We start from the raw sequence: 11,631 nt of genomic DNA, 5'->3' as shown, positions 1-11,631 counted from the left end.
ATACATTGCCGATCACTCCCTTTAATTGATTAATTTTAATTGCAGATTTAAGAAAAGTCACTTAGGCTTTTTTACCTACGTAAATAATCGAAAAAATTTGTGATAATTAAACCCTTTTCAAGCTAGAAAAACGACGATATCTTTTTGTTCAGCTAAATGTGGCAAAGCTCTCATTAGTTAAAAGACACTTGAAATTACGACTACAGTCCATTTAAAACAAAATAGTTTAGCCCACAGATCTCTTTACTTCTACTTAATACCCCAAGATCATTAGTTTTCAGGTGTTAGTTCTTCCTTGTTATCCTTAATACGTTATTCATGCAAAACTAACAATAAGGTAATACATCCTGTCTGTATAGTATATAAACATATTTTTTATCTCGAATTGAAAATCCGTAAAAATAGCGTAAAATAATTTACATACATAATTATCTAGAATAAATAGGAAAAACAAGTATAAAATAGCAAAATCGAAAATCTTCATAAAAGGGGAATATTGTTCCAAAGCTAATACTTAATGACTTAATAACCAAGACACCTAGTTTACCGTGTGCTGTTTATAATTTTACACTTAATAACCAAGACACCTAGTTTATCGTATGCTGTTTATAATTTTACACTTAATAACCAGGACACCTAGTTTGCCGTGTATTGTTTATAATTTTACACTTAATAACAAGGACACCTAGTTTACCGTGTATTGTTCATAATTTTACACTTAATAACCAGGACACCTAGTTTACCGTGTGTTGTCCATGATATTACACTTAATAACCAGAACACCAAGTTCACTGTGTGCTGTTAATAGCCAGGACACATAGTTTACCGTGTATTGTTAATAACCAGGACACCTAGTTTACCGTGTGTTGTTCATGATTTAGCCATTATGAAGAGAGGACGAATGGGCAAAACATTCATCAAATAAATTAGTTCAACATTTTACAAAATATATTCTTCTTAATTGACATACTTCAGGTTCTCATCTTGACTTCCTCATACGACTTAAAGGAAATGAAAGCGTATTATTAAAAGACGACTTAAAGGAAATGAAAGCGTATTATTAAAAGACGACTTAAAGGAAATGAAAGCGTATACTCTTGTTTTTAGTATTAGATAGTACAAATTCGGAATAAAGCAACAAAGGTGATGTTTTTGAGCGATCGAATATTTTTTAGATAAATAAAAGTATTTTATGTTTTTAATTTTTACGATTATATTTTCAAATTTAGGATAAATGAAAAGTCTAATTCTAGAGGCTTAATGTGGAGAATTATATGTAATGATAAGATGATGAAGTGAATGAGCATTTATTAAAAAAGAAGAATAACAATTAAGCGTAATTTGTCAAGTATCCCTGCATGCAAAGAAGGCCAGCTCTATTTACAATGGTATCATTGAAAGCTTTTTTCTGATAAAGCATAAATCAGATAATTAAATTTTTTTTAACTGTCCGTATTTATTTGCGCGGGTTCTCTGCGAAAGTGACAACTGCGTGGAAGACACCGTCAGAAAACAACGGTATCTTCCACATTTTTGATCAGATCAAGGTTTCAAGAGTACCGTTGTAAATCAGGCAGCGTTAGTATTGCATGAAGGGACATTTGACATTACGCTTACAGTCCCTGTAGGAGACCGTTTAACATCATAGTTTATCAATATTATTATTAATGTTTTGAATTTAATATTTTGTATTATATATAATTGATATTCCTTGTGGAGTCTTGAACAATCCTTCGTCAAGATTCTATTCTTGCAAAAATTTGATAACATTTCAACATCATTTTTTAAATAAGATTGTTTTTCAAACAGATAAATTTTTTTTTGTTAAACAAATGTTTTAAGAACATCTAATATCAAATTATTTTTAGAAAAGGACTGCAAACGTAATTTCAAGTGACCCTCCATATAATATAGAGTAGCATGTACAATTCACAACAATATATATATATATATAATAAAATATAGAGAAGCATGTACAATTAACAACAATAAGCTTAAAAGAAGATGACTGGATGTAAGATATGGTTCCTAACCCAGTGTATACAATTAGATGTTGTTCCTCGGACATGTAATCAAACATTGAAAAACAGTTACAACCATACGGACCAAGAACTGATGATGCCAAAGTTTTTGGCGAAAAATATTGAGAAGAAAATGATATAATTCTAGTGCTAGCGAGTAGGGTTGGGATTTGTTTAAAAACGATCTAAAGTAAAAGCTTTGTCTGATCAGAAATTAATGAGCTATCTATATTTCTCTTCCAAATATTCTATTATTTCTGTTTAGTTTTCCATAAGTTAAGTAAATTGCTCGTAAGATTGAAATCTCAAATGTTTACAATAAAAACATCAATAAAAACATCTTTATCAGAAGAGTTATCAGGTAGACAAAAATGTTCTAAATTTCTATTATGTAACTGAATAAACTTGCCTGTCTAATTACTTGTGCGTAAAATAAAAATTAGAGGAGTTAAAAGATCAAAAATCAGTAAATTTCCCCTCCCCTTCTTTATAGTTGTCAGGGACCAAGTACACTTGTTCATCTCAGCTCTGATTTAAAATTGGTTTTGCACAGGTATATTCTTTCAATGTAATGGAACCATTATGGGATTTACTTTAAAGGGAGTGACCGGTTATGTAAGCGATGTGGAAAACTTCTTTTGGATTCATTTTAGACATATTAAACTTTTTAAAGATCCGTAAATACTAAGTTTGAACGCACATTCAACATTAAAACTCCTACTTTGGGGGTGGATACGTTTTATGAATTAGTTATTTTTTTAAATTATTAAATAACGAAGACATAAAATGTAAAAAAGTTCTACAATAAACTACAGACGTCATGTATAGGAACATGTTGAGAAAATAAAAATTAATCTTATCATCGAAAATAAGTAACCTTGTTCAATTATTAGTTTCTATTTTCTCATTATTCTGGTTTCTCATTATTCACAAAGATTTTCTGCAGATTTTCTAGAATTATTATTAAAAAGACGACATTTGAAGAATTTGAAGAAATCTGAATTCAAAGAAAATAAGAAATTCAATATAATAATGAAAACGAAATAATCGATTTTAGCATTGATTTATTGACAAATTTTTTTTGAGAAATGTGTTCCTAACCATCTAATTACATTACTGTATAATGTTTACTTTATACTTCTACCTTGGTTTTACACAGGTATATTCTTTCAATGTAATGGAACCATTATGGGATTTACTTTAAACAAAACATATCTTTATTTAAAAATACATTTATAACATTTTCAAAAGAAATCTTATTATTTAAAGACGACTTAAAGGAAGTGAAAGCGTATTATTCAAAGACAACTTAAAGGAAGTGAAAGCGTATTATTCAAAGACAACTTAAAAGAAGTGAAAGCGTATTATTTACAGACGACTTAAAGGAAATGAAAGCGTATTATTAAAAGACGACTTAAAGGAAATGAAAGCGTATTATTAAAAGACGACTTAAAGGAAATGAAAGCGTAATTTCCAAGAACCCTTGAACCCCTTGATCAATAACGTGAAACATATTGTTGTTTTTCTATGTTTAAAAGTGTTTTTTCTGATAATTCTTACATGTTTTCCTGCAGTAGAAATGCGCAAGTCACTTTTGTAGAGAATCCACAATAGAAAATAAGAATTTTTCTAAATTTTAAACATTGATATCAAAACTCAAACTTGATCAGACAAAGCTATTTAAAGTATCGGTGTGAATCAGGTATTGCTATTTTTGCATGGAATTACGCTTACATTCTGTCCCTTTGATGAAAATATTGATTTAGTGAGAGAATTTTGATTTTATTTAAACAAAATCACGAAATTAATATTTGCCCGTAAACAAACAAAAGTTTGAATAATATTAATTTAGAAAATTAAAACTATAAACAAAATAAAAGATAAATAGAAAATTTGAAATATTGATGAATATTCAGCAAAACTGGTCTAAGACTTGTTTTCTATTTGTTTTGGTCAATATATATTAAAACTCAATAAGAAAGGATTATTTAATAAAGAATTGGAGCAACTATACTTTTTGCCAACTCAATGCATTCCAGTATCTATTAAAAATAAGAATGTAAACTTTAAAACTTCATTTGAGCAAAAAAGTTTATTTGTGAATTGAGAATATATGCAGCAGCGATAAAGAAGAAAAGGAATTGAGTCTTTGCCACAAAATCAAATTTTCTAATTCCTATACTTATGCAACCTGATGGCGTAAAGCTTTGATATTTCAAACTTAGATCATTTGATCTAACAGAATTTATATTTTGAAATATATAAGGTCTACAACATTTGGTAGCAAAGATAAAGGGATTTAAACATACGAATTTGTGGCAAAAACTCAATTCCTTTACATAATTCAATATGTTTTAAGAGAGAATATATGATGCAGCGATAAATAATTAAGAAAATTTACATAATTAAACATGTTTTAAGAGAGAATATATGCAGCAGCGATAAAGAAGAAAATTTACATAATTCAACATATTTTAAGATAGAATATCAACGATATCTGAAATAAAGATGTAAAGGGTGCCAAAGTATATCGGTAATGAATTGTGTCCACACTTTAGATAAGTAATTCATAAAAGTTTGCGTCGATATTTTAAACATTATAAATATATATTGACCAAGAATTTTGATCTAAAATCTACAAAAGTTGCATTTAAACATTTTATAGTTAATTTTTATTATTTTTGTAAAATTTCAACGTTTCCAATTAGCCCATGATTGAATACTAAAAAAATAACATGTATCCTTTAGCTTCAAATCAAATTTGAAAAGCCCTTTAAAATATAAAAAAACTTTTAGGATTTCAAATCAAATTTGAAAAGCCCTTTAAAATATATTAAAACTTTTAGGATTTCAAATTTAATTTTAAAAGCCCTACAAAGCTCCCAAATATTTTTTTCTTGCCTCATATATCAGTTTCTTACACTGCAAACCAAGTCGCTCATTTCTAAACTGCAGGTCCTGGTTAAAAAATCAGTGAATTTTAACTCTAATTTCCGATTTCGCCCATTGGATGTAGATTTTTCCTATTTTTGTGTTTATGGTGCTCTATGTATTTTGAATATGTAAGTACATAGGGTCTCTGACGGCTATTTCCATGGCTAATTTTACGAGATCAAATTATGTCCAAACTCTCTATACATATTCCGATCGTAGTTAGTTTTATGTTAGCTGTAAAGCCGACATTTTTTATTTCAAAATTCTGAACTTATTTTTCTTAAAAATTCCGATTTTTTCTTTAGCATTCTGGAATTTTTTAAAATTCCGAATTTTTGTTGAAATTTGACAATTTTTCACTACTAATATGTAATTATTGTAGAAATATTGCTAATTTAAATGCGGTTAAAATCAAAAAGGGGCAAGAACGGGCAGCCAAGATGTTTTTTGAAGTATCATATATAATATGAAATGAAACTATGCCAGAGGCAGGGTGGAATTCAGTAGAATGAATTAATCACGTTTTGTAAACAGAAAGAGACTCAAAGAGATTGTTTTGTTTTTAAAAGAAATGCAAAAATAATTTGTTTGCCCTAAAAAAAGCATTTATGTATAATTTATAGTCATACCATGCATAGAATAATAGCATTAAAAGTATATATCATGTGTAAACAGCCATTAAGGTCAAAATTAAAGCATCTTTAAGAGCGTAGCGAAATTTAAGCATAAATAGCCTTTTTGCCGTTTTTTCCTAAATCTGGGCCACTGTGGGCTGGCACTTCAGCTAGTATCGCTTAATGCTAGAAATATAAAAACAAATATTTTACAATTCCCATATTTATGTTTGCACCTTAATTAATTAACGTTTTAATATTAGTGTTTAAATGAAAATCCGAAATGGAAATAATTTCCAAGACTTAGGAATTAAAGTTATTTTAAAGCCGGGCTAAATTAAATTGAAACCAAGACCAAATCCTTCATAATCCTTTATTTTAAAAGCAGATATACTCACACCAGAATCCTACACAATAACAATACAGATTGTTTACATTTCAAACCGGTACTGGGTGTTACAAAAAAGTAAGAAATTAAGCGCTTTCTTTTGAATCTGAGTGTCTTATTTTTATATTCAAATCCTAGTCTTTTGTTATAAAGAGGCTGTCAAAAATTAAAATCCAGGAAAGGTATGAATCGGAAAAAAGATGTAAGAGAGAATTGCATTCTTAACCAAAACTAAGAACATTCCTGCGTATGGTTTTGACGAGTTTCCCAATTCAAAATCGAGGCAAATCGGTCAAAGGACTCATGATCGGACAAACAAACATACAGAGATTTATATACTTTATATTATATATTGGTATGTTCCTGAACCCAATACGCTACACGGATCCCTTTAAACATTTGACTGATTAGGAATGACGTATTTTGCCCTATTTATCTACAGATAGATACCGCATTTAATTGTTGAAGACTTTGTACCAGTACAACCTGTTTCATGTAACGTCCTCGGCGTAAAGTTCACACACTACGATAACGGATGCTCTCCAGATGTACGGCTTTTTACACAACATTTAAGAGATAAACGAATTGAGTTCTCTGTCCTCGGTGATTAGTCAAAAATGAAAAAGTTACGGTTGTGCATCAGGGATTCCCTTCACTTAATGAACATTACGCTGACAGTCCCTTTAAGTTACATGCAAAAATGGTTCAATCAATTCTTTTTTGTACGTGTAGAAACTTCAGAAGAAGTGAAATAATATAAGATGAGTATTGAAATTATATCTGCAATAACCTGGGGGTTTTTAATTAACTAACATTACACCACTGTAGCTCATCATTTAGTATCCTTAGGGTAGAGACAATGTTTCTAACAATTAACACTATTAAGGTATTAAGTCTTTGGTGATAAGCACAACTAGGGGCACACTCTCCTCCTCCCCCCCCCCATACAGAAAGAAATGTAATTAAATGTTTAATTGTATAAAGGGCGCTATAAGATTATTTTAAAATACAACAAAAGATAGATTTTTGCAAAAGGAAATTAAGTACTTTTCTTTGCAGTAACAATCTTAGCACTTTTGTTTGCTATGCATTTTCCACTAGAATCTCTAAGGGTGTATAGATGGCAACGTAGAATTTGTACATCCTCAGTACAGCTGTATTCTGACGTCACAAGTGTCAACTCAGTTTTTGTGTTCGACAAAACTATTCATAATTGATAATTTTAGACTAAAGTTCTTATCTTATACAGTAAATAAAGTGAATTTTCATGTTTTCTTTATTTTCTGGTTTCACACTTTTTATTTAATCTTGGAAAACATGTCAACTAATGTGAAAAAATTTCATTTTCCTTGTTATATTTGACACTTGTGACGTCGTGTATAATTGGTCCATTTCATTGCCCCTATTGTTCTTGATAATCTATTAGGCTGTATGAAGTGTAGTACTATTATTTTTTCTCCGTTTAAATCCAAACTTTCAAAAAATATGATTTGAATATAAATTTTAAACATGGGTTGTTTTACTTAAAATATATTTAGTAGATTTTTTTTTAAAGATTAAAGAAGGTTTCAACATATATTCTTGAATTACTAGTCCCAAGGAAAGCCATAATAGGATTAGGCAATCTATTACTCATTTATTAGAGATCCTGAACTCTTAATGTGATATTCCACTCATCTCCCTTCACATTAAACTATAAACTTTCATCTCATCTCTCTTCACGTTAAACTAACTTTCATCTCATATCTCTTCACGTGAAACTATAAACTTTCATCTCATTTCTCTTCACGTGAAACTAACTCCTGTCTCATCTCCCTTCACATTAAACTAGAAACTTTCATCTCATCTCTCTTCACGTGAAACTAACTCATATCTCATCTCCCTTCAAATTAAAATAAAAACTTTCATCTCATCTCTCTTCAAGTGAAAATAACTCTTAAATCTCATCTCCCTTCACATTAAACTAAAAACTTTCATCTCATCTCTCTTCAAGTGAAAATAACTCTTAAATCTCATCTCCCTTCACATTAAACAATAAACTTTCATCTCATCTCTCTTCACGTGAAAATAACTCTTATCTCATCTCCCTTCACATTAAACTATAAACTTTCATCTCATCTCTCTTCACGTGAAACTAACTCGTATCTCAAACCTCTTCACTTGAAGCTAACTTTCAACTCATACCTCTTCACGTGAACTAACTTTTATATCATCTCTATTCACGTGAAACTAACTCTGATCTCATCTCTCTTCACATGAAACTAACTCTCATCTGATCTCTCTTCACGTGAAACTAATTCTCATCTCATATCTCTTCATGTGAAACTAACTCTCATCTCATATCTCTTCACGTGAAACTAACACACATCTCATATCTCTTCACGTGAAACTAACTCTCGTCTCATCTCTCGTCACGTACAACCCAGGAGTAAGGANCCATATGATTATACATGCTTTGCAGACGGTACTTCATTTGAATAAGAAATATTTGTCTGATGTACAAATACCGCGTACATGTATTCAGAAAAGGTTATTGTATACATTAAAAATGGGGAAAAAATAGGCTAAATAACCCAAACAAATACATTTTAAAATGCAAAGCTATCAGCAATAGAAGCGTATTTTTTTAATAATATGTAAATTGTTTTTATTTAATATGGAAAAGTAAAAACCACATTAAAAAATTTAAAGATCTTTTTCAAATGGAGTACCCCGTCTGCAAAGCATGTGGTAGGGCGGGTCGGGTCGATTCCATCTCCCTCATTCCTTACCCCTTGCACAAAACTAACTAAATTTTTAAAGCCCAACCAAAGAGTCCTTAAATACTCCTTACCCAAAACTAAGTTTCTAATCCCTATCTCTTTACAACCCAATGTCGTAGAACTTATATTTCACACTTTAAAATAGTTTAGATCAAATAGTCTAAGTTAAATATATAAGCGTTTAGAAAATTATGTTTTTTCTGGGAAAGATTCAATTCCTTTACCAAAAAACTCTCTTAAACACCTTTGTTCTAAAACTATAAAGATAGTGTTCATAATATTATAATATTATATAATATTATAATATTGAAATATTATATAATATTATAATATTATAATGTCAAAGTTATAATTAATTTTTGCGTGTATTTCTTAACTTGAAGTTTTGTGAAAAAAATGTTTGAGTGTGGAGTAAGAAGTAGTTTTAATTAAGTATATATTTTCTTTTCTTACTGTTTCTCCTTTGATTACATTCCATTAATTTTTCATTATCCTGTAAAGAGATTTTGCACTCAATGGAAGTACATAAACCGTGTACAAAAAAAACATTTGTGAATTTAAAAAAGGACGAAAAATAAGATTAAATTAAAAAGAATATTTATTTAATTTTTAATTTTCTTTTCTCTGAAAAGGATTTATAATGTTCACTCTGTATAACGATATATTTTATTCTTTTTTTTACAGTTTTTTTAAACTGTTTTGCATTAACATAGAGAGGAACCCATAACCTTTGAGATTTAGAACTAAATTTGGTCTTTTGTAATAATAAGTTGCAATAATAATACAAATTGCAATAAAAATGTATTGTAGTCTTAAGTCTTAACCTTTGAAGGTAGCACTGTAAAATGATCATTCCAAAATACCAAAAAAATGGGTAATTTTTTCTACTCTTACGAAGCTCATTCACATTTTTCTTTCATCTTAAAACTGTAAATAATCATTTTATTCTGACTCAATTTTTTAAATTTACACACACGTGAATTATGTTTTCAATCATAACTCCTCAATCTGAAGTGCAGCCTGGAACACCAAAATTGTTTTGTATTTCTAATATGTAACAAACTAACTTTTCTTTTCTCGTAAAATCAAAGCCAGAAGAGTTAGGAGGTGAAAAAGTTGTACCGGTGATGTCGCATAGATTATGTCTAGTTTGCACAGTCATATAAATGTGATCGCTATTCACGGGCAGCCATAGTACATTTGAATTTCCGAGCCGGGTACACCTTACTGGTCCCAGTTTGTACTGTATCGCCGGACACTGGGTAAATAAAGCAGACACGCAATAAGAATAGCCGGTGCAACAAGGTTGACGCGGTCAAACATTGGGTTAATTTACTTTTAGTAAAGGGTCAAAGATGCGTGTATTCTCACGCGGATATCCGAACTACAACGGTACCTTAAAACATTTCTATGATCAAGTATGAATTAGGTAAAAATGTTTATAATTGAAATAATAATAATTTTTATTTTTGTTTCTCCACAGAAGAAATTGGGCATTTTTACTACGAAATCTTCCTCATTATTAATATAATAAATATTTTGAGGGTACCGTTGTGAACGGACATTACAATCTTTGCATGGAATTTGGCTTATTATCCCTTTAACATTCTTATTATCATCTCTCACATAATGTTTCAAATATTTCCTTTAACATTCTTATTATCATCTTACACATAATGTTTCAAATAGTCCCTTTAACATTCTTATTATCATCTCTCACATAATGTTTCAAATAGTCCCTTTAACATTCTTATTATCATCTCTCACATAATGTTTCAAATAGTCCCTTTAACATTCTTATTATCATCTCACACATAATGTTTCAAATACTCCCTTTAACCATCTTACACACAATGTTTCAAATAGCACCTTTATCATTCTTATTATCATCTTATACATAATGTTTCAAATATTTCCTTTAACATTCTTATTATCATCTTACACATAATGTTTTAAATAGTCCCTTTAACATTCTTACTATCATCTTACACATAATGTTTCAAATTTGGTAATGCTTTTGGTAGGGTTATCTTAAATGTGTTCCATCAAAATTCAAATGCGTTGAATGAGTATAAGTATATCTTATTCATATTTAATGCATATATTAGGGTTTATTCATGAAACATAAAACTAACTTGATTACAACTTTATTCTCATTTCTATTCTATTGCATATTATTTCTATTACATTTCTTTATAATTTTCATTCTATTTCACTAAATTTATGTTTATATTATTTTTGATTAAATTGCTATTCTACTTAAGTTAACTTTCAAAGAAATGATTTATCGCCTTTTTAATAGTCCCTTTAACATTCTTATTATCATCTTACACATAATGTTTCAAATACTCCCTTTAACATTCTTATTATCATCTCACANCCGAATCCTCCCAACCTCCCTTAAACAAAACTAATTATTTTTATTGATAATAATTTTAGAAAGATGTAAATTGTTGTCTAGAATTTTGTAAATCAACAGTAATCTGGTTTTTACACTTTTTACTCTGTTTGTTAAAGCATGAAAGTTATTCATTGTTCTTCTATATCTTAAAAAGTCGGATGAAAATTTCGTGAATTTTATGGAAGAAAATATGTTTGTCATCCTTTATTTATATTTAGATTTCAGATATTGTCATTTAATTATATTTTATCTCACCTTCTTCTTTTTATTCAATTCGACCTAAATCCAATATACAGTTTAGGATATGCTCAATAGTCAATACGTGCTTACCTTGTTTATTAATAATGTATATAAAATGTTTTTGTGGAAATACCTGAGGGCTTTAAGGGGCTGAACACAAAGTTTGAAATGACCCTCACTGGATGGAGTTGCATAATCGATTCACAACGGTAACTCTTAAAGCTTTGTCTGATCAGGTAAGAGCGAAATATCCATATTTTTGTTTTTGAAA

This window comes from Eurytemora carolleeae, unplaced genomic scaffold, assembly GCF_000591075.1.
Source record: "Eurytemora carolleeae unplaced genomic scaffold, Eaff_2.0 scaffold1326, whole genome shotgun sequence".
NCBI lineage: Eukaryota > Metazoa > Arthropoda > Copepoda > Calanoida > Temoridae > Eurytemora > Eurytemora carolleeae.
Note: the sequence above shows the minus strand (reverse complement) of the source record.